The sequence below is a fragment of the Lolium perenne genome, chromosome 6 (assembly GCF_019359855.2).
Source record: "Lolium perenne isolate Kyuss_39 chromosome 6, Kyuss_2.0, whole genome shotgun sequence".
Classification (NCBI taxonomy): domain Eukaryota; kingdom Viridiplantae; phylum Streptophyta; class Magnoliopsida; order Poales; family Poaceae; genus Lolium; species Lolium perenne.
The window spans coordinates 156,409,806-156,436,683 of record NC_067249.2 but is presented as its reverse complement, the minus strand read 5'-3'; positions in this window follow the sequence as shown (position 1 = coordinate 156,436,683).

Here is a 26,878-nt window from a genome sequence, read left to right as displayed (position 1 = left end):
ACAAGGAAGATGCATGACTGTTTCTATCACATGTATATTTGTTTGTTTCCCTCAACTCTTATGCTTGCTAATTAACCTTGCTAGCCAAAAACCTGTACTGAGAGGGAATACTTCTCGTGCATCCAAATCTTAACCCAAACCTATGTCATTTGTGTCCACCATACCTACCTACTACATGGTATTTTCTGCCATTCCAAGTAAATACTTCATGTGCTACCTTTAAACAATTCAAAACTTGTTATCTCTTATTTGTGTCAATGTTTCATAGCTCATGAGGAAGTATGTGGTGTTTTATCTTTCAATCTTGTTGGGCAACTTTCACCAATGGACTAGTGGCTTCATCCGCTTATCCAATAATTTTGCAAAAAGAGCTGGCAATGGGATTCCCAGTCCCAAATTAATTAAACTAAATAGACACTCCTCCATGGTATGTGATTGATAGACGGCACCCGAAAGATTCGGTTAGCCATGGCTTGTGTAAGCAAAGGTTGGGGGGAGTGTCATCATCATAATAAAACCAAAATAAAAAGGCACTCCTTCATGGTATGAGACTGTTGGCAGGCACCCGAGGATTCGGTTAGCCATGGTTTGTGAAAGAAAGGTTGGAAGGAGTGCCACATAAAATGAAAATAATATGGGAGCCGCTCTTTGAAGGTTGTCTGGCAAGGGGGTTAGAGTACCCGCTACCAGTCGTTGACAACGACAAACACCTCTCAAAATGTTACTTTTATTCTCTTTATATGATTTCAAAAATGAAAAAGCTCTAGCACATGATTTAATCCCTGCTTCCCTCTGCGAAGGGCCTGTCTTTTACTTTATGTTGAGTCAGTAAACCTATTTCCCTCCATCTCAAGCAAGCATGTGAGTAGTTGTGATCAAACCATTATATTGTGATTTGCTTCATCATGTCTTTTATTCTTCTTTGTTTAGTACAAGTTTTATCTGAATGAATATAGCTTTGCAAGTTATCAATGATTATGAGGAGACCATTATGATTGAGTATGCAAGTTGTGCCTTATAAACTTTAACATGAGAGCGCTGCTCAATGAGATAAATATAATATGTTAATTGTTCTCTGACCAAGAACGAAGTTTGCCATCACCAACTATGATTTCTTATGCACCTTTATTTGTGATTACCTTATACTTGTTTCAAGTTGAGTTATATGAGGAAGTTGTTTACTATAATGTCTTGTGTGAATGAATATGATGCTTCTTGTCCGTATTTTATTTATCGACTCTTCACTCCATAAACATGTGGTCCTGTTTACCGAGTTCAGTTTCGCTTGGGGACAAGCGAAGTCTAAGCTTGTGGGGAGTTGATACGTCCAATTTGCATCACTATTTTATATCATAATTTGCTGTTATTCATTGATATATTTCATATTTGGATACAATACTTATGTTATTTCATCTATTTTGCATGTTTCATCATTATTGGAGGATCAAGCACCGGAGCCAGGATTCTGCTGGAAAAAGCACCGTCAGAACGCAATATTTCGGAAGATCAACTGTGGAAGGAAATTATACCAAAAATCCTATTTTTCAAGATGACGAAGGAAGCCAGAAGGAGGAGCTGAGAAGGCCCAAGGTGGGGCCAGACCACAGGCCGGCGCGGCCCATGGCCTGGCCGCGCCACCTTGTGGTGTGGGGGCCCCACAGCCCCTTTCGCCTCCTTTTCTTCGTGAAACCCTTCGTCCCGAAGACCTAAGCCACAGAGGGTACCTCACGAAGAGTTACAGCCGCCTCTGTGGGGCGGAGAACACCAGAGAGAAAAGAGCTCTCCGGCGGGCAGGAATCCGCCGGGGAAATTCCCTCCCGGAGGGGGAAATCGACGCCATCGTCACCGTCATCGAGCTGGACATCATCTCCATCACCATCATCATCATCTCCACCATCATCACCGCCGTCTCCACCGCTGGACATCGTCACCGCCGTAGCAATTTGGGTTTGATCTTGATTGTTTGATAGGGGAAACTCTCCCAGTATCGATCTCTACTTGTTGTTGATGCTATTGAGTGAAACCATTGAACCAAGTTTATGTTCAGATTGTTATTCATCATCATATCACCTCTGATCATGTTCCATATGATGTCTTGTGAGTAGTTCGTTTAGTTCTTGAGGACATGGGTGAAGTCTAAATGTTAGTAGTGAACTATGGTTGAGTAATATTCAATGGTATGATATTTAAGTTGTGGTGTTATTCTTCTAGTGGTGTCATGTGAACGTCGACTACATGACACTTCACCTTTATGGGCCTAGGGGAATGCATCTTGTACTCGTTTGCCGATTGCGGGGTTGCCGGAGTGACAGAAACCTAAACCCCCGTTGGTATATCGATGCAGGAGGGATAGCAGGATCTCAGAGTTTAAGGCTGTGGTTAGATTTATTCTTAATTACTTTCTTGCAGTTGCGGATGCTTGCAAGGGGTATAATCACAAGTATGTATTAGTCCTAGGAAGGGCGGTACATTAGCATAGGTTCACCCACACAACACTTATCATAACAATGAAGATTATTTAGCCGTATGTAGCGAAAGCACTAGACTAAAATCTCGTGTGTCCTCGAGAACGTTTGGTCATTATAAGTAAACAACCCGGCTTGTCCTTTGTGCTAAAAAGGATTGGGCCACTCGCTGCAATTGTTACTCTCGCACTTTACTTACTCATACTTTATTCAACTGTTACATCAAAACCCCCTGAATACTTGTCTGTGAGCATTTACAGGGAATCCTTCATCGAAACTGCTTGTCAACACCTTCTGCTCCTCGTTGGGATCGACATTCTTACTTATCGAAAATACTACGATACACCCCCTATACTTGTGGGTCATCATGCGCCTCCCCTTGTTACTGTTCTTCTTCCTCCTCATGCTCTGTTGCTCTCTGGTGATCTCGTGATCACACAGAGCTATGCCATAGTTGCTTAATCTTCCAGTGCTTCTATCTACTGCAAGCTCATGGCCAAATTACCAGTTACTGGTACTGGCCAGTGTTGCTTTGCTTGCGATTCATGCTTTACTTGCTTATCTGCTGCTCCTAGCATGCTCTGTACTTGCCATGCTCTGCTGTGCTTGCTAAAAAGCTTGCTATACCATGCTGTACTTGATTATGGCTTGCTTGTGCTTACTGGCATGTCATACTTGCTTGTCTAGGTGTACTTGTGATGCATCAGTGACACTTGTGTGTGCCAGTGGTGCTTGTGATATGCTTCTGTGCTTCCTATACAAGCTAATGATCCATTGGATCATCCATTGCTTGTTGGCTAACTTCCCTGTGTAGCTTGACTTAATTCAATTGATCCATTTGATCAATTGAATGTCAGTGATGGCTTACTGATTAATTCTGTGGCTAAGTGATTCATTATCCTTGTTGATGCTGATGCTCAAGCATCACTATGCTGCTTACTTGTGTTGTTGCTCATTCAAGCTATCTGGACTTGCTCCAGTGGCTATGATGCAGTGATTACTCTGTGTTGCCTTATATTATGCTGTTGTCAGTACTAAGCATGGATCTGTGATAAATTCATGCTTGAATTAATGAAGTTATGATGAACTGCTTATGCAGTTATGATTTAAATGACTTGCTTGCAAATGATTTGGCTATTCATGATTGTTTAGCAAGCAAATGAATCTGAATCCATTCCTGGATAATGATGTGTTATATTTGGCTTTCTTTTAAATGATGCTAAGTGTGATGTGACCTCAGTAGCCTTGCTACTGATGGGTTGCTCACCTATTTAGTTGGATCTGGTGGCTTCTCAACCTTTGCTTGCATATTTGGGGATCATACTAGATATGAATGCCAATATGCTTGCCTGATGAAAATCTAGGGTTTACTGATGGTTCATAGCTTAGGATTTACTGTGTAGTCTTTATTAGCTGCTAATCCTTGCAATTCATCTACTGGTGCTATCTGTGCATCTGATCTGGCTAGTGTGTGCATCTGTGCATGTTTGCTAGCTTCTGTGTACAAGATCTGTATCTAGATGCTTTTCATTTTTAGTGGCTTTTAGACTGGCAGTAATCCTTGGTGAAAACCAAGTGATGATCTACCCATTTGAGCATCTGCTCAATCCCATGATTATATCTTGCATATTGTATGGATCAGATCCATTGGATCTATCCAGGAACTTGGTATACCTTGTTCCAGCTCCTAGATTGAAATATTTGGTTGTTGCAGACTTGGGGTTTTGTGTGCACAGCCCTTCACCTCCAGTTTCTGGTTGAGCTTCTCAGGTCACCATGATTCCTGGGGCTAAGTGGTTGTGTTGGTTTCTGTTCTTGAGTATGAACTGGATGAACTGGTGCTGGTTCTTGCTTCACCCTTACCTGGTGATTTGCATATCTGGTCGACTGTCATGGTTCTAGGGTTTGTGTGCTATTTATATGGTCTCTACTTCTTCCCTGGCCATGACACACAAGCTTGGTTACTTTATGACTCACCCCTTGCATTGCCTTGCTGTTGCTTGGCTAGCAACAGCCTTCATATGGTGAAACTTGAGCCCCTGTGGCTTGCTCAGTTCTGGTCTGCCTATGCCTATCTTGTGCTGTCCAAGAATTTGGACAAGCACAAGTGTGCTGTGACAGTGTGCACTGTCCAAACTGAATCTCTGTGTTATTTGGCTAACTGTCCAAACTGAATTTTCCTGTGATTTTTGCTAACACTAACATTCTGGCTAGTTCTTTGCTATTTGTTTTGCAGGTTTGAATTATGGCCAGAAGATCATCCTCAAGCCACTTAGTTTAGGTTTTAGTTTAGAATAAACTTGTAATTTTCCTTTTCTTTTATTTCTGATCATTATGTCTCAATTCTTGTATCAAGAATTTTGTAAAGACTTTGTAATTTGTGTTGTATATCAATAAAGCTCAAGTTTTGGTTTATGAGCTTTTGTATTATGTAATGTTTATATTCTGGATTAAATATTGTATTTGATATTCACTTTGAAATTCAAAGTAATTTGAATTTATATCTTGTGTTTGAATTATGAATTCATTGTTTATATTGTGTGATATTTATAGTTAAATGTTGAACACTTATCAAATACAATCATTCCCCAAAGTAACAAGATACAAAAGAGATCATGTCGAAATTACCCTAACTCACATTGCCTAACCCTAAGTGCAAAATGAGAGAGAACCTCGATCCCTCTTAGGTTTAGTTGCAATAAGGCGCGAAAATTTCCCCTGTTTTGCGATGAAATGCACATCCCATTACTAAATCTACCCTTCGTTGTTCCTATGTTCTGGGTTATTACAGCCTCTCCCCCTTAACAGAAACTTCGTCCCGAAGTTAAGATTGGTACCTGAACATCTCGGGGTAAGACTTCCTTAATTCTTCTTCCGCCTCCCAAGTTGCTTCTCGCTCAGGATGATGTTGCCATTGAACTTTGCAGTATTTGATTGCTCTGTTTCTTAACTTCTTCCACTGTACTTCTAAAATCTTTTCCGGTCTTTCCACATAAGTTAGATCAGATTGCAATTCTATTTCTTCATATGTGATAGGATCATCCGGTGCCTTCAAACACTTTCTGAGTTGTGAAACATGAAACACATTGTGAACTTGACTTAGTTGTGCTGGTAACTCCAACTCAAAAGCTGTTCCTCGATTCTGACTGAGTATCTTAAATGGTCCTATATATCGAGGACTTAACTTTCCTTTCACTCCGAACCTCTTAAGTCCTTTCATTGGGCTAACCTTTAAATAAACCATGTCTCCCACTTTCGGTTCCCAATCTCTTCTTTTCAGGTCGGCGTAACTTTTCTGACGACTCTGAACTATTTTGAGTCTATCCCGGATCACCTCGATGACTTCTTGTCTCTCCTTGATGTAGTCCGGTGTAAACTCCTTGTTTTCTCTGGTTTCAAACCAACAAATTGGTGATCGACACTTCCTTCCGTACAATGCTTCGTACGGTGCCATCTGGATGCTACTCTGATAACTATTGTTATATGAGAATTCTGCTAAAGGTAAATGGTCCTCCCATGAGCCTCCAAAGTTCAGAGCACAAGCTCTAAGCATGTCCTCAACTATCTGATTGGTTCTTTCGGTTTGTCCTCCGGTTTGTGGATGATATGCTGTACTGAAATCCAACTTGGATCCCAAAGCTTCTTGGAGTTGTTTCCAAAACGCTGATGTGAAAATTGAACCTCTATCTGAGACTATTTTCTTGGGTACTCCATGCTTACTCACAATCTCCTTCACATATATATCCACAAGCTTCTCTGCAGTATCCTTTGTGTTTACGGCTATGAAATGAGCACTCTTGGTAAGCCTGTCCACTATTACCCATATCATATCCTTCTTCTTACTAGTCATTGGTAGACCAGTAACAAAATCCATTCCGATTTCATCCCATTTCCACTTCGGTATTTCTAGTGGTTTGAGTAATCCCGCAGGACTCTGATGTTCTGCCTTCACTCGTTGACATGTATGACATTCTGAGACATATTGTGCTATCTCTCTTTTCCTGTTGTTCCACCAGAACATCTCCTTCAAATCCATATACATCTTAGTACTTCCCGGATGTATTGAATAAGGGGTTTCATGTGCTTCCTTTAATATGATTGACTTCACTTCTGGATCATCCGGTACACAGATCCTTTTCTGGAAGTATAATGAATCAAAATCCCCTAGATGGAATTCCGATGGTCTTCCTTCTCCAATCCTCTTGATTTCCTCTTGGATGAACAAATCATCCGCTTGCTTTCGGATAATCTCATATTTCAAGTCTGAGTACATCTCATCTATAATCCTCATGGTTGCTATACTTCCCTTAACATCACCTTGAATAAACAAAATCTGAGCATCCTCTAGCTCTTTCCGAAGTTCCTTTGGAATCTCCCATTCCGTAGGTTGATTCTCCGTACTCTTCCGGCTTAGAGCATCTGCTACTACATTAGCCTTGCATGGTGTATAGCTGATCTTAAGGTCGTAATCCTTAATCAACTCTAACCATCTCTTCTGCCTCATGTTTAATTCCTTCTGGGTGAAGAAATATTTCAAACTTTTATGATCGGTGTATAACTCACACTTGGATCCATATAGAAATTGTCTCCAACTCTTCAAAGCATACACAACTGCCGCTAACTCTAGATCATGTACTGGGTAGTTGTGTTCATGTGGTTTCAACTGCCTTGATCCATAAGCTATTACCTTCCGATCTTGCATAAGAACACATCCAAGTCCATTCTTGGAAGCATCACAATACACCGTGTAATCCTTTCCAGGTTCAGGAACTGCTAACACCGGTGCTATGGTTAACTTATCTTTGAGTGTTTGGAAGCTGGCTTCACACTCATCAATCCACTCAAATGGAGTATTTTTCTTGAGTAACTTGGTCATTGGTCCTGCAATCTTCGAAAATCCCTCTATGAATCTCCGATAATAGCCTGCCATACCAAGAAATCCTCGTATCTCCTTAGCATTTTTAGGTGATTTCCATTCCAATACAGACTGAACCTTGCTTGGATTCACCGCTATGCCTTCTTTGGTTATGACATGTCCAAGAAATTCAACACTATCTAACCAAAATTTGCACTTGCTAAACTTTGCATATAGCTGATGTTCTCTCAAAGTTTGCAGAACTATCTTCAAATGCTTGGCATGTTCTTCTTTATCTTTGGAATAGATTAGAATATCATCTATGAACACTATCACAAACTTGTCCAAGTACTTCATGAATATCTTGTTCATCAAATTCATGAAAATTTCTGGTGCATTTGTTAGTCCAAATGGTACAACCAAATATTCATGGTGTCCATACCTTGATACGAACGCTGTCTTTGGTACATCCTCCTTCTTGATCTTGATTTGATGGTATCCTGACCTTAAATATCTTCGAGAAGACTCCAGCTCCTTGAACTTGATCAAAAAGGTCTTGGATTCTAGGTAAAGGATACTTGTTCTTGATCGTTACATTGTTCAAATTTCTGTAATCTCCACACATTCTCTTTCCTCCATCTCTTTTATCCACAAAAATAACTGGTGTACCCCATGGTGACACACTTTCTTGAATGAATCCCTTCTGTTCTAACTCATCAATCTGAGCTTCAGTTCCACTAATTCCTTTGGCCCCATCTTATATGGTGGTTGAGCTATTGGTGCTGTGCCTGGAATCAGATCGATTGTGAATTCAATCTCCCTATCGGGTGGCATCCCCGGTAGTTCCTTAGAAAATACATCCTGAAACTCATTCACTACAGGAATATCTTCCATTCTCACCTCCTTCAGACTATTGAGTTCCAATCCGATCTCCAACTCACTGTACTTATCTCCTTGGAACACTATTTGACCTCCGATGGAGTTGCGAAGTGATACTGTTTTGTCTCCACAGTTAATCACCGCTCCATTCTCTGTCAACCAATCCATCCCTAGGCTGACAGATATGTCCTTCATGGGTATGATGAATAGGTCCGCGAAATACACACAGTCACATATGGTTAGGACTTGTGCTTCTTTCACGTGGGTTACTAAGATCGTTCCCCCCGCGGATAGAATAGTTATAGGAGTTTCTAACTTAGAACATCTAAGCCCAAATTTTTCCACAAACTCCAATGCAAGAAATGATGTGGTTGCTCCAGTATCAAATAATACTTTGCCAGGATGAGTAAGAATGCTTAGCGTACCTAAGACTGTTTGATCCGACTCTTCCGCTTGTTCCAAAGATGTGCAATTCAGCTTTCCATAAGGCTTTCCCCTCTTGTTGTTGTTGTTGTAGTTGCGGTTGTTGTTGTTGTTGTTGTTGTTGTTGTTGTTGCGGTTGTTGTTGTTTCCACCTCGTCCTCCAGAGCTCTGTCCGCTCCAAGACGCCTTGTTTGGACAATCCGGCTCGATGTGTCCTTCCTTCCCACAACCATAACAAATGATCCTGGGTTTCTGACAGTCCTTCTGCAAATGACCCTTTAAGCCACAATTGTTGCAGATGATTTGGCTGATGGGATTCTGACTCTGACCTCCCCGGTTGTATTGGCTACCAGTAGTAGGTCGGTATCGGGGTTTGAAACTCCGATCAGGTGTTGGTTTACTGATTGGGTACTTCCTTGGCTCTATACGAGCCCTTTTCCTCCTGTCCTCTTGGACTTGCCGGTAATCATCCTCGAAAGTGATTGCCGAGTCAATCAGTTCCTGGAATTCGGCAGTTCGTGCCAACCTCAGTTGCATCTTCATGTATGGATTCATGCCTTTCATGAACCGCTTCTTCCTCTTCTCCTCCGTATCTACATCCTCAGGTGCATACCTGGATAACCTGTTGAAATCCCAAACATACTGCATGATGGGTGCAGTATTCTGTCGTAGTTCGTCAAACTCCCTCTTCTTCAGCTCCACCACGCTGTCCGGAACATGGGCATCCCGGAACTTCTTCTTGAACTCCTCCCAGGTGAACACCTTATCTGGAGAGTGTACTGCTACAAGATTCTCCCACCATGACGCTGCTGGTCCTGACAACAGATAAGTAGTGTATCTAATCTTCTCCTCATCGTTGCAACCAACGGTCTTCAGCTTCCGTTCCGTTTCCATAAGCCAATCTTCAGCGTCCATTGGTTCTGGAGTTACTCCCTTGCCTTCATTACCCCTATCATTGATGACATGGGTAAAGAAATCTTGCATGTTCTTGCTCTGGCTTTCCTGGTAACGCCTCCTATCTTCCTCCATTGCCCTCATATATTGTTGGAAGTCTGGGTGCATCATTGGGTGTGGTGGTGGTGGTGCATTTTCTGCTCTAGCTGCTGCATCTGCCTCCTCTTTTTCTCTTGCCTCCTGCTCTCTGCGAGCCTCTTCGGTTTCTACTAACGCCATTTCCCCCTAGTCCTGTAACAAAGAGCGATTACTCATAATTACATCATGCAAATGCTTTCTGAGCTCAACTCAATGCCCAGAACTAGTCACACAATGAAATCAAGGAGCAAATCCAAAACAAACATTTAATATGCATATACTTTGTATAATACATAACACACACACAAACTTATATTACATGTGGTATATATAAACCACTTATTTGGCTCAAAGCCCAAGCCAACGGGAATTTAAAATACGCTCTATTACAATACCACCTAGATTACTTTATTCTTCCTTGGAGCTCTACTCCTCGTCATCATAACTCGCCTCCGCGTACATCCCTGGGGTCCATCCGGTACAGCGGTTTGTCTTCCGAACACCGTCCAGAATGAAGGTCCTTCCAGTAGGTATGTAGTCTGAATCGGACGAAGTGCCGAGGCAGAGATCTGTCATGCCAAAGTAGCTGGATAAAGACTCATATGTATCCCCAGTGGGATACAGCTCACCTTCTGCTGCCATCCATGGAGGATTCCTATTCACTTGACCACTCATCTTCTTCTTCTTCTTTTTCTTGGTTCCAGAACTCTCACCTACAACGTACTGGAATGTTTTGGGTAATCCCATCTCCAAATCTAAAGAAATGGAGTTGGTGTCTTTCTCTTCCTGCCCAAAGCTTTGGTTAACATTCTGGTTAACCGTGCCTCCTTCATCCTCTGATTCACAAGTGATGGGTTCTCCTTCATCTCCAAATGGTTCCCCGAAACACCAACCAGTCGAATTCTCGATTGGTGACTCCGAGCAGTTTAGGTTCCTGGAATCATCTCCCCCATATCCAGACTCATATGATGCTGACACATGTGGATAGTGTGGAACAAAGTTGGGTGTGAGTGGATCTTTATGGGACAACTGGTCACTCAAATCTACATAGCTGTCTAGGCTAAAGAAAGGTGTAGTATGTTGTGGTTGTGCCCTCAGATCACGTATCCGAGTTTGGACTTTATCAGGGTCCGTGAACTCAGCTAGCATGTGGTCAATCTCACCTCTCATCTTCATGTGTAAAAGGTACATCGTGGTCAATAAAGACTTACAGCTATCCATGTGCTGTGCTGCAGCTTCAGGACTTCTACGTGCTAACACCAAATGATTCAGAGTGGGATCCTCATCTTCCTCGGCATGAGGTATATGAGAAAACTCTGAACATAGCAGTTCTACTGACTTGTGCTGCCTTATCTCAAGGATTGCCTTGAATAGGCCCATGTGGTAGGCTGTGGTGATGGTTTTGGCTTCTCCGTATGGCATTACACGACTCATCAGCAGTTTTGTCGGTAGTTGGACCGATACTCTGCACTTGGCTAGGATTTCCCCATCATAGTAAGTATACTTGATAACAGGTATCCGTGGGTCACAATGAAGTTCCTTCAGCATCCCACACAGGAGAGCTGTGATTGGTCCATCATAATCACCGAGCCATCCCTCAACCTTCCTCAAAGTCCTCTTAGGAAAAGTGTTCGCCATTATGCTTGTATACAAAAGCAGAATATTAGTAGTGATAATGCATCATAATAGCTATAATAAAGAATTATCGCACTAAAATATATGGTTTTGCTATTCTCATGTGAATAATCACCATATTTCTAGAGAATCCTTTACTATTTCTACTAGACTCCTACAGGTTTCTTCCCTATACTAGGTTTTTCCAACCTAAGGTCGCAACATTTGCTCACGATACCACTGCGGTGACCCAAGTATACCACTGCATGTTGTAGTATACAAGTCGTTGATATGATCTTTGTGAAGGGACTTCTTCACAATTTGCCATATCCCTCAGAGTGGTACAACAGAAACATTGCAGGTCATAACACTCCATACTTTATTACAAACATTGTCTTAACAAGTTGGTATTCTCACAGGTCCTATGAGAACACCCTAAGATACTACTTAAGTACGATTACAACTTATAACAAATATAAAGAGAGCTCAACAAATTATTTAGGTAAGTTCTACGTTGCTCGGCTCTATGATGCTAGGGTATGTCACTACTCCTCCACCTGCGTGTCATCTGGTCCATAGACTAGCCCATAGTCTACTCCTTCCACTCCGCCGGTAAGATCAGGTTCTTCGTAGACCAGCTCGTAACTTCCTTCTGGTGCTCCATCGTTGATGGCCTCCACTTCCGGATCACAGTCTAGCAAGGGTGTCGAAAGAAAGTGAGTACAGGGGTACTCAGCAAGTTCTAAAAGAGTAAAAAGGTGTTTGATGCACTAGCTACGACCATTGATCAGGAAATCGCAGGTCAATGCATGTTTTGCATTCATTTCTTCAAAAGGTTGCGTTTATTATGAAAACTATGCCCGTCAGTCTTCACAGGTTGAATAGAACTTCGTGGAGTTCCTTTCCTGCCGCGTTCGCAGTTCCCTTCCCGGAACAAGGAGTTACAGCCACAATTTGATACACTCTGCAGAGGTGCATTACTTTTCCCACAAGAGATCTCACCCTTTTTGCCATCCGCAGGGACTTGCCCCCGTTCACACTTCCTTTGGTGTGAGGCCAGGTATAAAGATCCAAGCCCACACCGCCTTCTCCGCGACTGCAAACCCACCCTTTTGTCCAACCGTACACCCCCAGTAGACTTCTCCCGATAATACGGCTTTACTCACGGTGTACTCCGGACAATCCTTCATAGATCGTAGAGCCATCATCACTAATGGATGGGGATTTAAAAGGCTATCCCAACCTACGGCAGTGCCTCCAACACCCCGCCGGCTCTACCAATCCGTTGGCGTGCAGAAGGGAAAAGATACAGCTGGCTTCCCCAGAGCCATTATAGATCTCATGGTCAACGTGGTTTGTACGGCGCTAGAATCACTGGACGGCATTGGTAATTAATCCTAGGGTGATATAACCCATGCAATGGAACCTCCACCATATCAACACATACCATGGTTCCATTGCCAACCACATAGTCATATTCATAGTTGGAAAGTAACATTTCATTTGCGATGCAGGAATGATAAGTATATAGCTTTGCATTAAAGTAGTAGAAAATAATCAAGTTGACATGAGCAAGGGTGAACTTGCCTGTGGACTGCGAGATAGTGCAGTTCAATGCAGTTGATGGAACCTGGACCTCGGGTTCTGTAAGAAGCATCATTGTCCGGTAAGGACAATGTTATAAAATCCAAATAATACAATCATGGATGTATTATTTTATGTTGAATCCCTTTACCCCGCTGAGTTATAGCAATTTAGGGTTGAGTTTAAGATTTATGTCTTTGACGGTAACTTGCAATTGATTTAGAAGTATAAACCATTTTAATTCACATAAAGTACAATAATTCAAAGTAAAACTATTTTATTTGGTGATTCCCTTAATCATTCCAAAAATAATTTGAAATCATAGGGTTACCTCTATAGTTTTTGGAATAAAAGGAATATAGTATTTTTCTTGGAAAAATACCCTTTTCAATAGAAATTGTCGTGGTATCGTCACGGCATATGCCATAGGATGGCTAATCGAAGGTGGTTCCTGAGAGATCTCACGGCGGTATCCGGATGCGGGTATGGGGACGAGCTACACGGCGACGTACCCAGGTTCGAGGCCCTCCGATGGAGGTAACACCTCTACTCCTGCTAGAGTGTATATGATGATCACACAATACAAGGTTGCTCCTTGAGCTGTGTCCGGCTGCTCCTGGGAGGCTAAGGAAGGCTAGAGTCTCTCTCACAGGGCAGCGCTAGGGGTGGAAATGAAGTGAGAATGATCGATCGTCCCCCGCACGAGGGGGGTAGCCCAGCTTATATAGGCGCTGGCACTTTACACATAAGACCCTATAGTCTACTGGCCGGCTTGGCCGGCTCCGGCTTCCGCTCCTTCCCGAGGTAATGACGTCAGGAGCCGTTGAGGCCTCATGGCCTGTCCCATCCGGCTGCCTTGGTCAGCGGTATGGAGAGGAGGTGTCTCTGTCGCCGTCAGCCACTGTGGCCAGTACGGATCGACGTAGACCATGATGGCATGTCCGGCGCGTGGCACTATTGCTCTACAGTGCCCCGCGCTTTACGGAAGATGAAGTCAGCGTGGACTTTGGGAACCCGGATCACCAACCCGGTTCCTTCTAGTGTAAGACTCGCCAGCCTCGAGTCGGTCTGAGTCTGCACCCCCAGTCGGATATGGCTTGTAGAAGCCGGCCCAGCTACAGCATTGGCGGCCGTAGCCAGGCCGACTAGGACCTAGAGCCAGCCGGTTTCCGGACCAGCCGGCCACGGCGCCAGCCGGCTGCTCCTCAGCCGGCCTTTGCCGCGAGCCGGCCAGTGGCCAGCCGGCTGCTCCGCGTCCATTGCCCTACCCGGGGTCTTCCCCCCAACATTAGCCCCCGAAGCTGGCAAGGTCCTGCGTTTAGAAGGACCTAGGCAGGTTTTCCTGGCTTCTTGAATATATTTGACGACACTTGGAGGGGCCGACTGAGAATTTCCATTCAGCCGGCTACGCCCTCATCCGGCTCGTTCCAGCCGGCTACTTCTAGCCGGCCACTATTTACACTTATGCAGCTTTTGCTTTCTCGCAAGTTCTGGTGATGTCTCCGCCTTGCTGGATGAATTTTGGACCGAGTTGAACTTAAGGTCCGGCTCCGGCTTGCGGCGCGCCGGAGTCTCCGCCGCCTCGGGTCCTGCACCCGACTTGACCGGTCTGACGCCTGGGCTCTGCCGCCGGTTCGTCTGGTCACATCAATGTCCCCTCCGGATTCGGTGCGGTCGTGGGCGACGTTGTGTGGCAGTTTCCGGTAACGGCAGCGGTCGTGGGGGGAGTTAATGCGCAGAAGATCCGGGCGACGTGGCCACGATCGCCACTTGGAGGCTAACCGCCCGTCGCGGGCGGCTATAAATGCCGCGGGGGAGGGTACCGAGGCGGCCACTGCCTCACTTCGTCTTCCTCGCGCTCCCGCTCCTCTTGCTCTCTTCTTCGCGCTCGAGCCTCCTGCTGCTCCGGCGAACGTTTCTCACTGGCGAACTCCGGCGAGCGCATTTCCGCCGATCCGCCGCCGCTACTCCGACGAGCCGGCGCCACGGGGCCCCGCGTTTCAACCGTGCATCCTCCGCCGCCGTCGTCGCCGCCGCCGTCGCAAGATTCTTCCTCGCCATTCCGTCTCTCGTGGTCCTCTTCCTCTTCTTCTTCGACGATGGCCTCCGCCAGCGGATCGTGGAGGGGATCATATATTAGGGAGGACGACATCGAGCGGCTGGTGCGCCTTCGCCGGATCCCGTCGTCGGTGGTCACGAGGGCGCCCGGCGTGGAGACAGAGCCCGAGCCGAGGGACGGCGAGCGCGTCGTCTTCGGCGCGCACCTCGATCGCGGGTTGGGCCTGCCGGCATCCACCTTCTTCTGCCAGTTCCTCGACAACTTCGGCTTGCAGCCGCATCATCTGCCGGCCAATGCCTGCATCCTCCTCAGCTGCTATGTGGCCTTCATGGAGGCCTACGCCGGCTTGTGGCCGGACATAGACTTCTGGAGCCGGCTCTTCTACCTCAAGGCGCAGACCACCGACGGCCGCCTGCGGGCCTGCGGCGCCGCCTCGATCTACACCCGGCCGGGTACGCCCTTCCCCAAAATTCCAACCGTTGACTCGGTGAAGAATTGGCAGATGTCGTTCTTCTACGTGCGCAACGAGGGCCAGCTCGTCGACCGGATCAACCTGCCGGAGTTCAACCCGGCTCCTCCAGTCGGCCGGATCAACTGGAGCTACAACGCCCGCACGGCGGACCCGGACGCTGAGGTGAATCAGCTCTGGGACTTTCTGGGGGCGGCCGTCGGGAACGGGCTGACCGCCGAGGACCTCCTCTGCACCATCGCCGAGCGCCGGGTGCTGCCGCTCCAAATGCGCACCCACAAGATCGGGCATATGTCCGGCCGGTTCGACCCGAACCGGACGTCCAAGGCGCTGCTCTCCAAGGCCCAGGTGGCCCGCCGGGTGAACAACATCACCAAGGCGAACGTGCCGGACGAGTGGAACTACGGGCTGGCGCCCCGCGACAGGGACCACCAACCCGAGCTGGTAAGCTTTATGTTTTCGCCGACTTCCGGTTTGCGGCTGCGAGGCCGACTTCCCTTTCCTTCTGCCGACTTCCGGCTTGTTGTTTGCTCATGTCTTCTGTTTTTCTAGCTCTTCGACCGCCAGAACGTCGAGGACGGCGACCTGGCGACAAGGAGGTGGACGCCGGATCACGCCGATCCGGCTGACCAAGCCGGCGACCAGGCTGGCGACGACGACCTGCTGCAGGCGCCTGACCTAGGCGGCCAGGGGGAGCACAATCCGCCCCCTTCACCGGAGCAGCAGGAGGACGAGGAGCCGGCGACGTCCGCCACGGGGCCAATCCCCGCCGTGCCCCTGCGCGCGAGGCCGCCAAGCACCACGGCGACTTCGGCGCCCAAGGGGAAGAAGCGGGTTGGCGACCCCCGCTCCACAGCCGCCTTGGAGGCGAAGGCGAAGAAGCTCCGCCGGCAGCAGCCGAAGAAGGTTCCGGAGCAGGCCGGGTGAGCTCTCTTTCTCTCTTGTTTGATTCCTTTTCTTTCCTTACTCTTTATGCTTATCTTATCCTTGTTTGTCCGGCTAGGGCCCCTATCAAGTTTGCTCAGGGCGGCGGCTCCCGGCAAACCCCGCGCGTCGTGTCGCCGCTTCCGCGCCAAAGGAGGGAGCCGACGCCACAGCCTCCATCGCGTGCACCTACGCCGCCGCCGCCTGCGGGTACTCCGCCTCCCGCAGGGGCGCCTTCCTTCGCCGTGCCGCTGGCCTCAGCACCTGATCGCGGCACGCGGGCCGAGCCGACGCGCCAGCCGACGCTGGACGACATGTTCCCGCGCCGGACTCGTCTTCCGGACCCAGCTGGGGGGCCGGCCGGGCATGCCGCCTTCGACCGGAGCCGGAGCCAGCAGGGCTGCGCCGCCTGCGGCCGGAGCCGGAGCCGGGCCAAACGTGGTGGTGTTGGAGGAGAGCCCGGAGGGGGCACCTTAGGCGCCGGAAGTGACCGCGCCGACTGGGCCATCTGCTTCGCCCGGAGCGCCGCCACCGCCGGAGCCGACGACGGAGGAGCCGGCAAGGGATGAGCCAGCGCGCACGGAGGGCGCCGACTCGCGCGCGCTGGTGAGGACGGGAGCCCCATCGGCGCCGTTGGGGAGCCTACATGTGGCCAAGGGCGCCCGGCTGCTGCACGTGCCGTCCGCCTCCGACTCCAGCCTTGGCTCAGCTGGCACTATGGAGCAGGCGTGGCTCCGCGCCGACTCCTACGAGGTGACCAGCCGGGAGGGGAACCCCAGCCAAGCATCGGTGGAGATGTTCTTCTCCAGCTTGCAGGCCAACCTCAAGGCCAGGGCTGCCGAGGCCGCGGCCAACGTCGCCAAGGTGGAGGAAGCCAGCAAGGTAAGCGCTTCATCTATTTTTTGATTTGGTTGTCATCCTGGTAGCCCTCCGAGGCGTGGGCCGACTACTTGGAGCCGGCCCGGGTTTCGTTTAGTTGACTGATTTTCTTCTTCCTTAGGCTGTGGCGGATCGGCGCACCAACTTATACAACCGCGCCGTGACCCACTACCACAAGGCCAAGCTGGACCGGGCCGACTTGGCTCGCGAGCTAGAGGCCGTCAAGGGTAAGATCTTTCTCCTTCCGACTCGATGCCTTCTTTTCTTTTTAGTCTTGGTTGGCTGACATTTCTTTCCGGCTGCCTTGCAGCTGAAGCCGCCAAGGTCCCGCGGCTGGAGGCGGATCTTCGGGCTGCTCGCGCCCAGTGCGCCGAGAGCGAGGAGGCGGGCCGATCTGCAGCCGCCAAGCTCAAGGTGGCTGAGCTGGAGCTAACGCAGCTGCGCCGGCTTGAGCAGAACCACCTTGATGAGCTTGCCTCCCTTAGGACGGCTGAGAAGGAGAAGGTGGAGGATCTGAGCCGGCGGCTGACCGAGGTGGAGAGGCAGCGGCTTGCGCTTCAGGAGGAGGTCACCACCAAGACCACGGAGCTGTCGGCCACTGCCAAGCGCTGGGTCGACGAGATTGGCGCGCTCGACCGCGGCCTGTCGGGTGAGTGCATTTCTTTGTTCCTTTCCCTTTGCCGGCTTTCGGCTGTCGGCTGCCGGCTTTCGTTGGCAGTCGGCGGCAGAAACTCTGATTTTTTCGCTATCTCCATCTTTGGGCTGGGGGCAGTCGGTTCTTGCCGGCTGCCGCCAGACTTTTCCTTTTGTTCTTCGGAATTTCCCTCTTCGGACTGGGGGCAGTCGGCTCTTGCCCGCTGCTGCCAGGCTTACTTTAGGACTTCGAAAACTTGCATTTTTCAGCTTGTTTCGGTTTTGACGATTTCTGACGTGCTTCTTCTTGCAGCGGCCTTCCCGGAAACGCAGGATGCGGCGTTAGCAGCCGTTGGCGTTGCGCGCGAGACCAGGAGGCGGGCGACTGGCGAGGGCAGCTCGGAGTACTTCACCATGGAGGACTATATGGCGTCCATGGCTGCCCGCGTTGAGCCCATCACCAAGCTTGGCTGGGAGCTCCAGAAGGCGGCTAAGGAGCTGGTCCCGATGCTGTGGCCCGCGGAGGCGGTGCCGCAAGATATCTCCAACCTCGTCTCCTTGATGGAGCGGGCGCCGGATCGCTTCCTCGACTGGAAGGAGTCTGCCACGCGCGCTGGAGCCGACATGGCGCTGTCCTTTGTCCTCTCCTGGTACAACGAGGTGGACCTGGGGCAGCTCGAGTACCGGCGAGCCGGCGTGGAAGACAAGCTCCCGGCCGAACACAAGACCGCTCGGCTTGCCCGAGCCAGCGCCATCGCCGACTTCGTCGACAAGGGCCTCTTCGTCGTGGACCTGAACCCTCAGTCTGATGGTGAATACGAGACGGAGGATGAGGAGGCGGAAGACGCGCCTGAAGACGACCCAGCTGCCGGCTCCGCCGACGCTCCTCCGGCTAGTCCTTCTCCAGCTGCTGCTTAGTTTTACCTGTCTCTGTTGTTGCTTTTGCCAAGACAATTTATTAAATCCCCGGGATGCCGGGTGCATATGTACGAATATTATCGTCCTTTCATTATGTCGCACTTTAATGTGTTTGTTAATCATTTGTGTGCCGAGTTGCTTTCTTTCGACTTGTTCGCTTTTTCCCATCCGCCCCACTCTTTGGCTGTGCTCTTGCCGGTCGTACGTCCGACTTGCGATCCGTCGCCGGATCAAGAGCGGGCCGCTGGGTGAGGCCGACAGTATTTCAGTCGAACGAGCTGAATTCGGCAATCCGGCACTTTTATGAAAATTTGCAAGTCAACTCGCTTTTACTCTTTCCCTTAGTCGTTTTTCGCGTGCTGGCTCCCTAGGCCTTACTCCCGCCAGCCGGACAGCCGGGTTGCGGTCTGTAGCTGGATCGGAAGCCGGCTGTCGGAAACCGGATCACGTTACTGAGCCGGCCGCGTGAGAGGGTTCAAGCCAATTGGCGAAACGAAGTAGAGTACGCGAAAAACTTGTCGGAAACGGCGCTCTTGGCGCGTGCTTTTTCATAGCTTACAAAAGGGATACAAGGGATACATACATTCCTGCTCTCACGTGTAAAATGGGCGGAGCAAGTTGACATTCCAGGGACGTTTAGTCTCCTCGTCAGCCTTGTCCAACTTGTTTTTCTTAGCCTCTTGGGCGTCTATGAGATAGTAGGAATCGTTGCCTACTGCCTTGCTCACGATGAAGGGACCCTCCCATGGGGATGACAGTTTATGTTGTCCGGCTGTCCGCTGGATCAGCCGGAGCACTAGGTCACCTTCTCGGAATGCTAAGGGCTGGACCTTCCGGCTGTGATAGCGTCGGAGGCTTTGCTGGTAGATGGTAGATCTGGACGCAGCCAGCAGCCGGGCCTCTTCGACCAGGTCAACTCCATCTTCGCGAGCTTCTTTGGCTTCGGCTTCTGTGTAGAGCTTGATTCTTGGCGCGTCGTGCTCGATATCAGTCGGCAAGACAGCTTCGGCCCCGTATACGAGGAAAAATGGTGTGAAGCCGACTGAGCGGTTTGTCGTTGTGCGCAGGCTCCATAGCACATTGGGCAGCTCCTCAATCCAGCAGCCGGCTGCTCGCTCGAGCGGCTCCACCAGCCGGGGCCGGATGCCGGCTAGGACCAAGCCGTTAGCCTTCTCCACTTGTCCGTTGGACTCTGGGTGCGCCACAGAGGCTAGGGCCATCCGGATCCCCATTTCCCCGCAATAGCGAGAGAAGATGCCTTGAGAGAAGTTGCTACCGTTGTCGGTGATGATGCTGTGAGGGTAGCCGAACCTCACGATGATTTCCTTGAGGAATGTGACGGCCGTGGAGCCGTCCAGCTTCTTGATTGGCTTGGCTTCGATCCACTTGGTGAATTTGTCAATCATCACCAAGAGATGTGTCATGCCGCCTCGCGCTGTTCTGAACGGACCCACCATATCCAAGCCCCATACGGCAAACGGCCATGTGATGGGGATGGTTTTCAAGGCGGAAGCCGGCTGGTGTCTCTTCTTCGCGAAGCGCTGACAACCGTTGCACTTGTTCACCAACTCTTCTGCGTCTCTGAGCGCAGTCGGCCAGTAAAAACCGTGCCGGAAAGCTTTGGCCACTATGGCTCTGGATGAGGCGTGATGTCCGCACTCTCCTTGATGGATTTCCCGTAGGAGTTCAATCCCTTCAGCCGGCTCGACGCACCGCTGGAACACCCCACTTACGATGCGTTTGTACAGCTGGTGGTTGATGATTGTATAGGCCTTGGCCCTTCTCTCAATCTGCCTGGCCTGGACTCTATCATCAGGCAGCACACCGTCGGTGAGGTAGGAGAGGAATTCTTGTGCCCATGAAGGTACGCATCTTATCTCGAATACGTCGACCAACAGGGCCTCCTGCGTGGGAGCTTCCGGATTCGACTGCATGGTCGCCGGGTTCGGCTTGCTAGCCGGCGGGTTCGGCTTGCTAGCCCCCGAGTTTGGCGATGAAGCCCCCGGGTTGGACTGAGAAGTCCCCGGGTTCGGCATGGTAGCCGGCGGGTTTGGCTTTGAAGCCCCCGACTTGGGCGATGAAGCCCCCGGGTTCGGCTGGGCAGCCCCCGGGTCAGCCGGCAAGAATATTGAATCCGAGTCCGGTGACGGTATGATGGACGGCTTCTTGAGAACCGCCAAGGCGATGCCCGGCGGAATGGCTTGCCGGGTTGAGCCAATCTTGGACAAGGCGTCAGCCGCCTCGTTGTTTGCTCGTGGCACATGGTGGAATTCGCAGCCGTCGAAGAAGCCGGATAGCTGCTGGACATGGAAGCGGTATGAGGCCATGTTGGCGTCCTTCGCGTCCCAGTCGCCAGATGCTTGTTGTATGACCAAGTCGGAGTCGCCGAAGCAGAGTATGCGACGCACGCCAATCTCCTTTGCCAGCTTCAGCCCATGGATGAGCGCTTCATACTCCGCCACATTGTTTGATGTGGCGAAGTGGATCTGCAGGACATAGTCCAGCCGATCTCCCTTGGGAGAGGTGAGGACGATGCCGGCTCCCAAGCCGTTGCGCATCTTCGAGCCGTCAAAGTGCATCTTCCAATGTGTGGAATCCGGCACAGGCGGCAGGTACTGCATCTCAGCCCAGTCGATGAAGAAGTCCGCGAGGATCTGCGACTTGATGGCTGTGCGTGGCTCGTAGAGGATGGTGTGGGCGGCTAGCTCCAGAGCCCACTTGGCAACCCGGCCGTTGGCGTCTTTGCTGCCAATGATTTCTGCCAAGGGCGCTGTGGCAACCACCTTGATGGGGTGCTCTTGGAAGTAGTGCTTGAGCTTCTTGGCCGCCATGTAGACGCCGTAGGTGACCTTCTGGTAGTGGGGGTAGTTTTGCTTCGACTGGGAGAGCACTTCGCTAAGGTAATAGACTGGGCGCTGAACCAGCTGCTCCCTGCCGGCTTCTTTGCGCTCCACCACCAGGACAACGCTAACCACTCGATTGGTGGCTGCGATGTACAACAGCATCGGCTCCATTGAAGCCGGCGTTGCAAGGATTGGCGCGGTTGAGAGCACGCGCTTCAAGTCACGGAAGGCTTCATCCGCCTGCGGTGACCAGACGAACTTGTCCGCCTTCTTCATCAATTGATACAGGGGCAGTGCCTTCTCCCCGAGCCGGCTGACGAAGCGGCTCAAGGAGGCCAGGCAGCCAGCGAACTTCTGGACGTCCTTGAGGCACTGCGGCAGTTCCATCTTCTCCAGGGCACTAATCTTCTCCGGGTTGGCTTCGATCCCTCGCTGAGAGACGAGGTAGCCAAGCAGCTGGCCAGACGGCACGCCGAATGTGCACTTGGCCGGGTTGAGCTTCATCCGAAATCTTCTCAGATTGGTGAAGGTTTCTCTCAGGTCATCAAGGAGGGTAGTCGTCTCCTTGGTCTTTACAACGACATCATCCACATATGCGTGAACGTTTCTGCCGATTTGATCCTGCAAGCATTTTTGCATGCACCTTTGGTAGGTGGCGCCTGCATTTTTCAAGCCGAACGGCATAGTCGTGTAGCAATAAGCCCCGTACGGGGTAATGAACGAAGTCTTTATTTGATCATCCGGATTCAAAGGAATCTGGTGGTAGCCTGAATAGGCATCTAGAAAAGACAACAGTTCGCAGCCGGCAGTCGAGTCTATGACTTGATCTATGCGCGGCAGGGGAAGGTCCTTCGGGCACGCCTTGTTCAGGCTGGTGTAGTCGATACACATGCGCCAGGAGCCGTTCTTCTTCAAAACCAGGACCGGGTTCGCCAACCAGTCCGGGTGCAGCACTTCCATGATGAAGCCGGCTGCGAGCAGCCGGGCGATTTCTTCACCGATGGCCTTCCTTCTTTCTTCGGCGAAGCGCCTGAGAGGTTGCTTCACCGGCTTGGCTTCAGGCCGGACGTGGAGGTGGTGCTCAGCCAACTCCCTCGGCACACCAGGCATGACTTTTGGAGTCCATGCGAAGATGTCCCGATTCTCACGGAGGAAGCTGGTGAGCTCGCTTTCCTATTTCCTGCTCAAGCCGGCACCGATGGTGACGTACTTGTCCGGCTGCGCCGGGTCCAGCAGGATCTTCTTGGTGTTGTCGGCCGGCTGGAAGTGAGTCGTCCTAGCCGGGTTGCCTGCAGCCGGCATTTCTGTCTGCGCGGCCTTGGCGAGGGCGACGGCGTCGTGGATGAGCTGCTTCTCGGTGGCGATGACCAGCGTCTGGGCCATCTTGGAGCTCTGCGTGGTGCAGTCCATGGAGCGGCGATAGTCGCCGGCTATGGTGATGACCCCCTTGGGGCCAGGCAGCTTCATCTTCAGGTACCCATAGTGGGGCACCGCCATGAACTTGGTCAGGGCTGGCCTGCCCAGGAGCGCGTGGTAGGGACTCACGAGGTCCACCACCTCGAACTCGATCTTCTCGGTGCGGAAGTGATCCGGCTTCCCGAACATCACCTCCAGCGTGATCCGGCCAATCGGCTGGCAGCAGTGGCCCGGCACGATGCCATGGAAGACGGTGGGGGTGGGACGCAGCTCGACTTCCTGGATGCCTAGCTTGCGGGCGGTGTCGCGGTAGAGGATGTTGATGCTGCTGCCGCCGTCGATGAGGACGCGCGAAAAGCGCACGCTGCGCCGGGTTGTGCCGATGGTGGGATCGAGGACCATGGCGTAGCTGCCCGGCTTCGGCAGGACAGCCGGTGTGTCGCGGCGATCAAAGGTGATGGCCTGCTCTGACCAGTTTAGGTACTGGGGGACCGGCGGTATGACCGCGTTGACCTCGAGGGAACGGCTCTGCTGGCTCGTCTTGTCCTCGGGCTCGGAGGTGAAGATGATGTAGGTAGCATCTTCGGCCAGATATCGGCTGCCATGGTGCACTTGGTTAGCCTCGTGGTGCTCGAGGTTGGCGTTCTCCGCGCCGGCTGCGCCACCCGGCCCGCCTGCTGGAGGCGGCGGGGGTGGAGGCGGGAGAGGTTCACCGCTTGTCAGCCGCTTCATGAAGTGGCAGTCGCGGGTGGTGTGGTTGGAGGGGTTCTTGCCGCTGTGGTACTTGCACGGCGAATCGAGCATCTGCTCGAAGGTGTACTTCGGCTTCCATTGCCGGTCTTGCTTCTTGCGGCGGCTGCCGCCTGCCGCGTTGTCTGCCACGGCGGCCACGTGGGCGGAGCCGTACCGGCGGTCCGGCTGGTCGCTGTGACGCTTGCCGCGGTAGTTGTCCCGCCGGCTGCCATGAGAGGCGCCGTCTGCCGGCTTGTGCTCAGCCGACTTGTTGTTGTCCCGTCTTGCTGGGGCCGGTGAAATATCAGTCGGCGCCTTGCCGGCTTCCTCAGCCAGCGCGTACTTGTCCGCGATGGCCATCAAGGCGGCCATCGACTTGGGGTCACTGCGGCGCAGCTTGTGCCACAGCATGGTGTTGGGCCGGCAGCCTCCCATGAAGAAGCTGATGGCTTGGATCTCGTGCACGCCCTCGCAGGAGTTGCGCATCTCGCACCAGCGTGTCAGGTATGCGCGGTCCGTCTCGTCCGGGCCCTGCTTGCACATCTCAAGCTGCTGAGGGCGACCCGGCTGGCGATAGGTGCCGGTGAAGTTGCTGACGAAGGCCTCTTCGAAATCCAGCCAGCCGTTGATGCTGCCGGCTGGCAGGTTGTTGAGCCAGGTGCGGGCGGATCCGACCAGCATCAGGGGGGAGTAGCGTACCGCCCAACGCTTGTTGCCTCGAGAGATGCCGAGTGCGGTGGAGTAGTCCTGCAGCCAGTCCTCTGGCTTGGCGGTGCCGTCGTACTTGGGCGTGTCACGGGGGAGCTGGAAGCCGTCGAGCACGGGCTCGTTGGCGATGCGGGGCCCGAAGCACTTGGGCAAGCCGGCGCCTCCTCTTCCGCGATGCGGGATTCGACCAGCCGATCGAGGCGGTCTCTGGCGTCGACGGGCTCGATGCGCGGGCCCAGCCGGGAGCGTGCCGGCTAGCGTGCGCCGCTTGCTTCCGGGGCCGGCCGATGCTGGCGACGGGGCTCGGAGTCTTGCTCCTGGTTCCGGCTTGGAAGAGGCCGGCTGCGGCTGCTGCCGCTCGGCTGGTGGCTCGGCCGGCTCGAGCTTGCGTGTGTGGCCCGGGAGTCACGGTGCCGGCTTGGTGCTGGGGAGGCGGACTCGGCCGTGTCCCTGGCGCCTTCCCTGTCGTTGCTGCAGCTCCACGAGCGTGAGAAGCTGCGGGGCATTGACATACACGGGGTCGGCCGCCTGCCTGGTGGCTGCGTTGAGCAGCTCAGTCACCCGCTTGGTCTGGCGGCGTAACTCTTCGCCTTCAAGGCGGTTCAGCTCTTCTGCGGCGGCTTGTGCCGCGCGCATGTTCTTGTCGGGGGTGTTGTAGACGGGTTGCTCCGCGGACGGAGTCGGCGAAGGAGCGCCGTCGCGGGCGATCTCGGCGCCAAGGTCGCGGCCCCTGCGGCGGATCTGGCCGGCTCGGCTGGGACCGTCGCCGCCTGGAGTGAGGCCGTGGGCGCGGTTGTACTCGCGCTGGGTGATCTCCATCTGGCGCTTAGCAGCAGCCAGTTCTTCTGTTTGCTTGAGGAGGAGCTGGCGGTGCGCCTCCAAATCCGCCTCGATGGTGGTGGGGTCGGCGCCAGGCGTGAGCGGGGTGCTCAGTTTCGCCCGGACTTCGTCCAGCCGGGACGGTGGTGGTGGCACCTTTGCGCCCGAGCCGGAGGCGTTGGGGTCGACGTTGCGCTCCAGGTTGGGGCCGCGGGTGCGTGGGTTCTTGGTGGGGAGCTCCTCGCCAGCCATCATGACTTGCACGACGGCGGGGCTGGCGGGAGCGCTGCTGCCGGCTCGCGGAGGAGGGCTTGCGCAGCGCAGCACCTGCCGCGGGTAGCGCGGCGGTGCGACGGTGGCGACGTAGACGTCGTGGCCGCCGAAGGAGATGACGCTGCCGCCGGCTGGGAAGGGCCGGTCGGCGAAGCAGCCAGCGTTGTCGGCGGACGCGATCGAGGGAGCCGAATCTCCAGATCAAGCCTGAAGCGACTCGCTCGCCGGTGGTGATGGTGAGGCCCGTCCGGATGAAGACACCGGCCGAGGATGCTGAAGGCCCCACGGTGGGCGCCAAATGTCGTGGTATCGTCACGGCATATGCCATAGGATGGCTAATCGAAGGTGGTTCCTGAGAGATCTCACGGCGGTATCCGGATGCGGGTATGGGGACGAGCGACACGGCGACGTACCCAGGTTCGAGGCCCTCCGATGGAGGTAACACCTCTACTCCTGCTAGAGTGTATATGATGATCACACAATACAAGGTTGCTCCTTGAGCTGTGTCCGGCTGCTCCTGGGAGGCTAAGGAAGGCTAGAGTCTCTCTCACAGGGCAGCGCTAGGGGTGGAAATGAAGTGAGAATGATCGATCGTCCCCCGCACGAGGGGGGTAGCCCAGCTTATATAGGCGCTGGCACTTTACACATAAGACCCTATAGTCTACTGGCCGGCTTGGCCGGCTCCGGCTTCCGCTCCTTCCCGAGGTAATGACGTCAGGAGCCGTTGAGGCCTCATGGCCTGTCCCATCCGGCTGCCTTGGTCAGCGGTATGGAGAGGAGGTGTCTCTGTCGCCGTCAGCCACTGTGGCCAGTACGGATCGACGTAGACCATGATGGCCTGTCCGGCGTGTGGCACTATTGCTCTACAGTGCCCCGCGCTTTACGGAAGATGAAGTCAGCGTGGACTTTGGGAACCCGGATCACCAACCCGGTTCCTTCTAGTGTAAGACTCGCCAGCCTCGAGTCGGTCTGAGGTACAGACCCCCAGTCGGATATGGCTTGTAGAAGCCGGCCCAGCTACAGCATTGGCGGCCGTAGCCAGGCTGACTAGGACCTAGAGCCAGCCGGCTTCCGGACCAGCCGGCCACGGCGCCAGCCGGCTGCTCCTCAGCCGGCCTTTGCCACGAGCCGGCCAGTGGCCAGCCGGCTGCTCCGCGTCCATTGCCCTACCCGGGGTCTTCCCCCCGACAGAAATGACTTGGAATAGTAGAATTTCATTTTGAAATATTTGAAAATAAGTATTTGAACTTATTTGAGATTTTTCCTTGAATTTTAAATACAAGGAAATAATAGTTTAAAATTCCAAGTTATTATTTAAATTCTTAAAATTCATAAATTTGAATTTGTTTCATA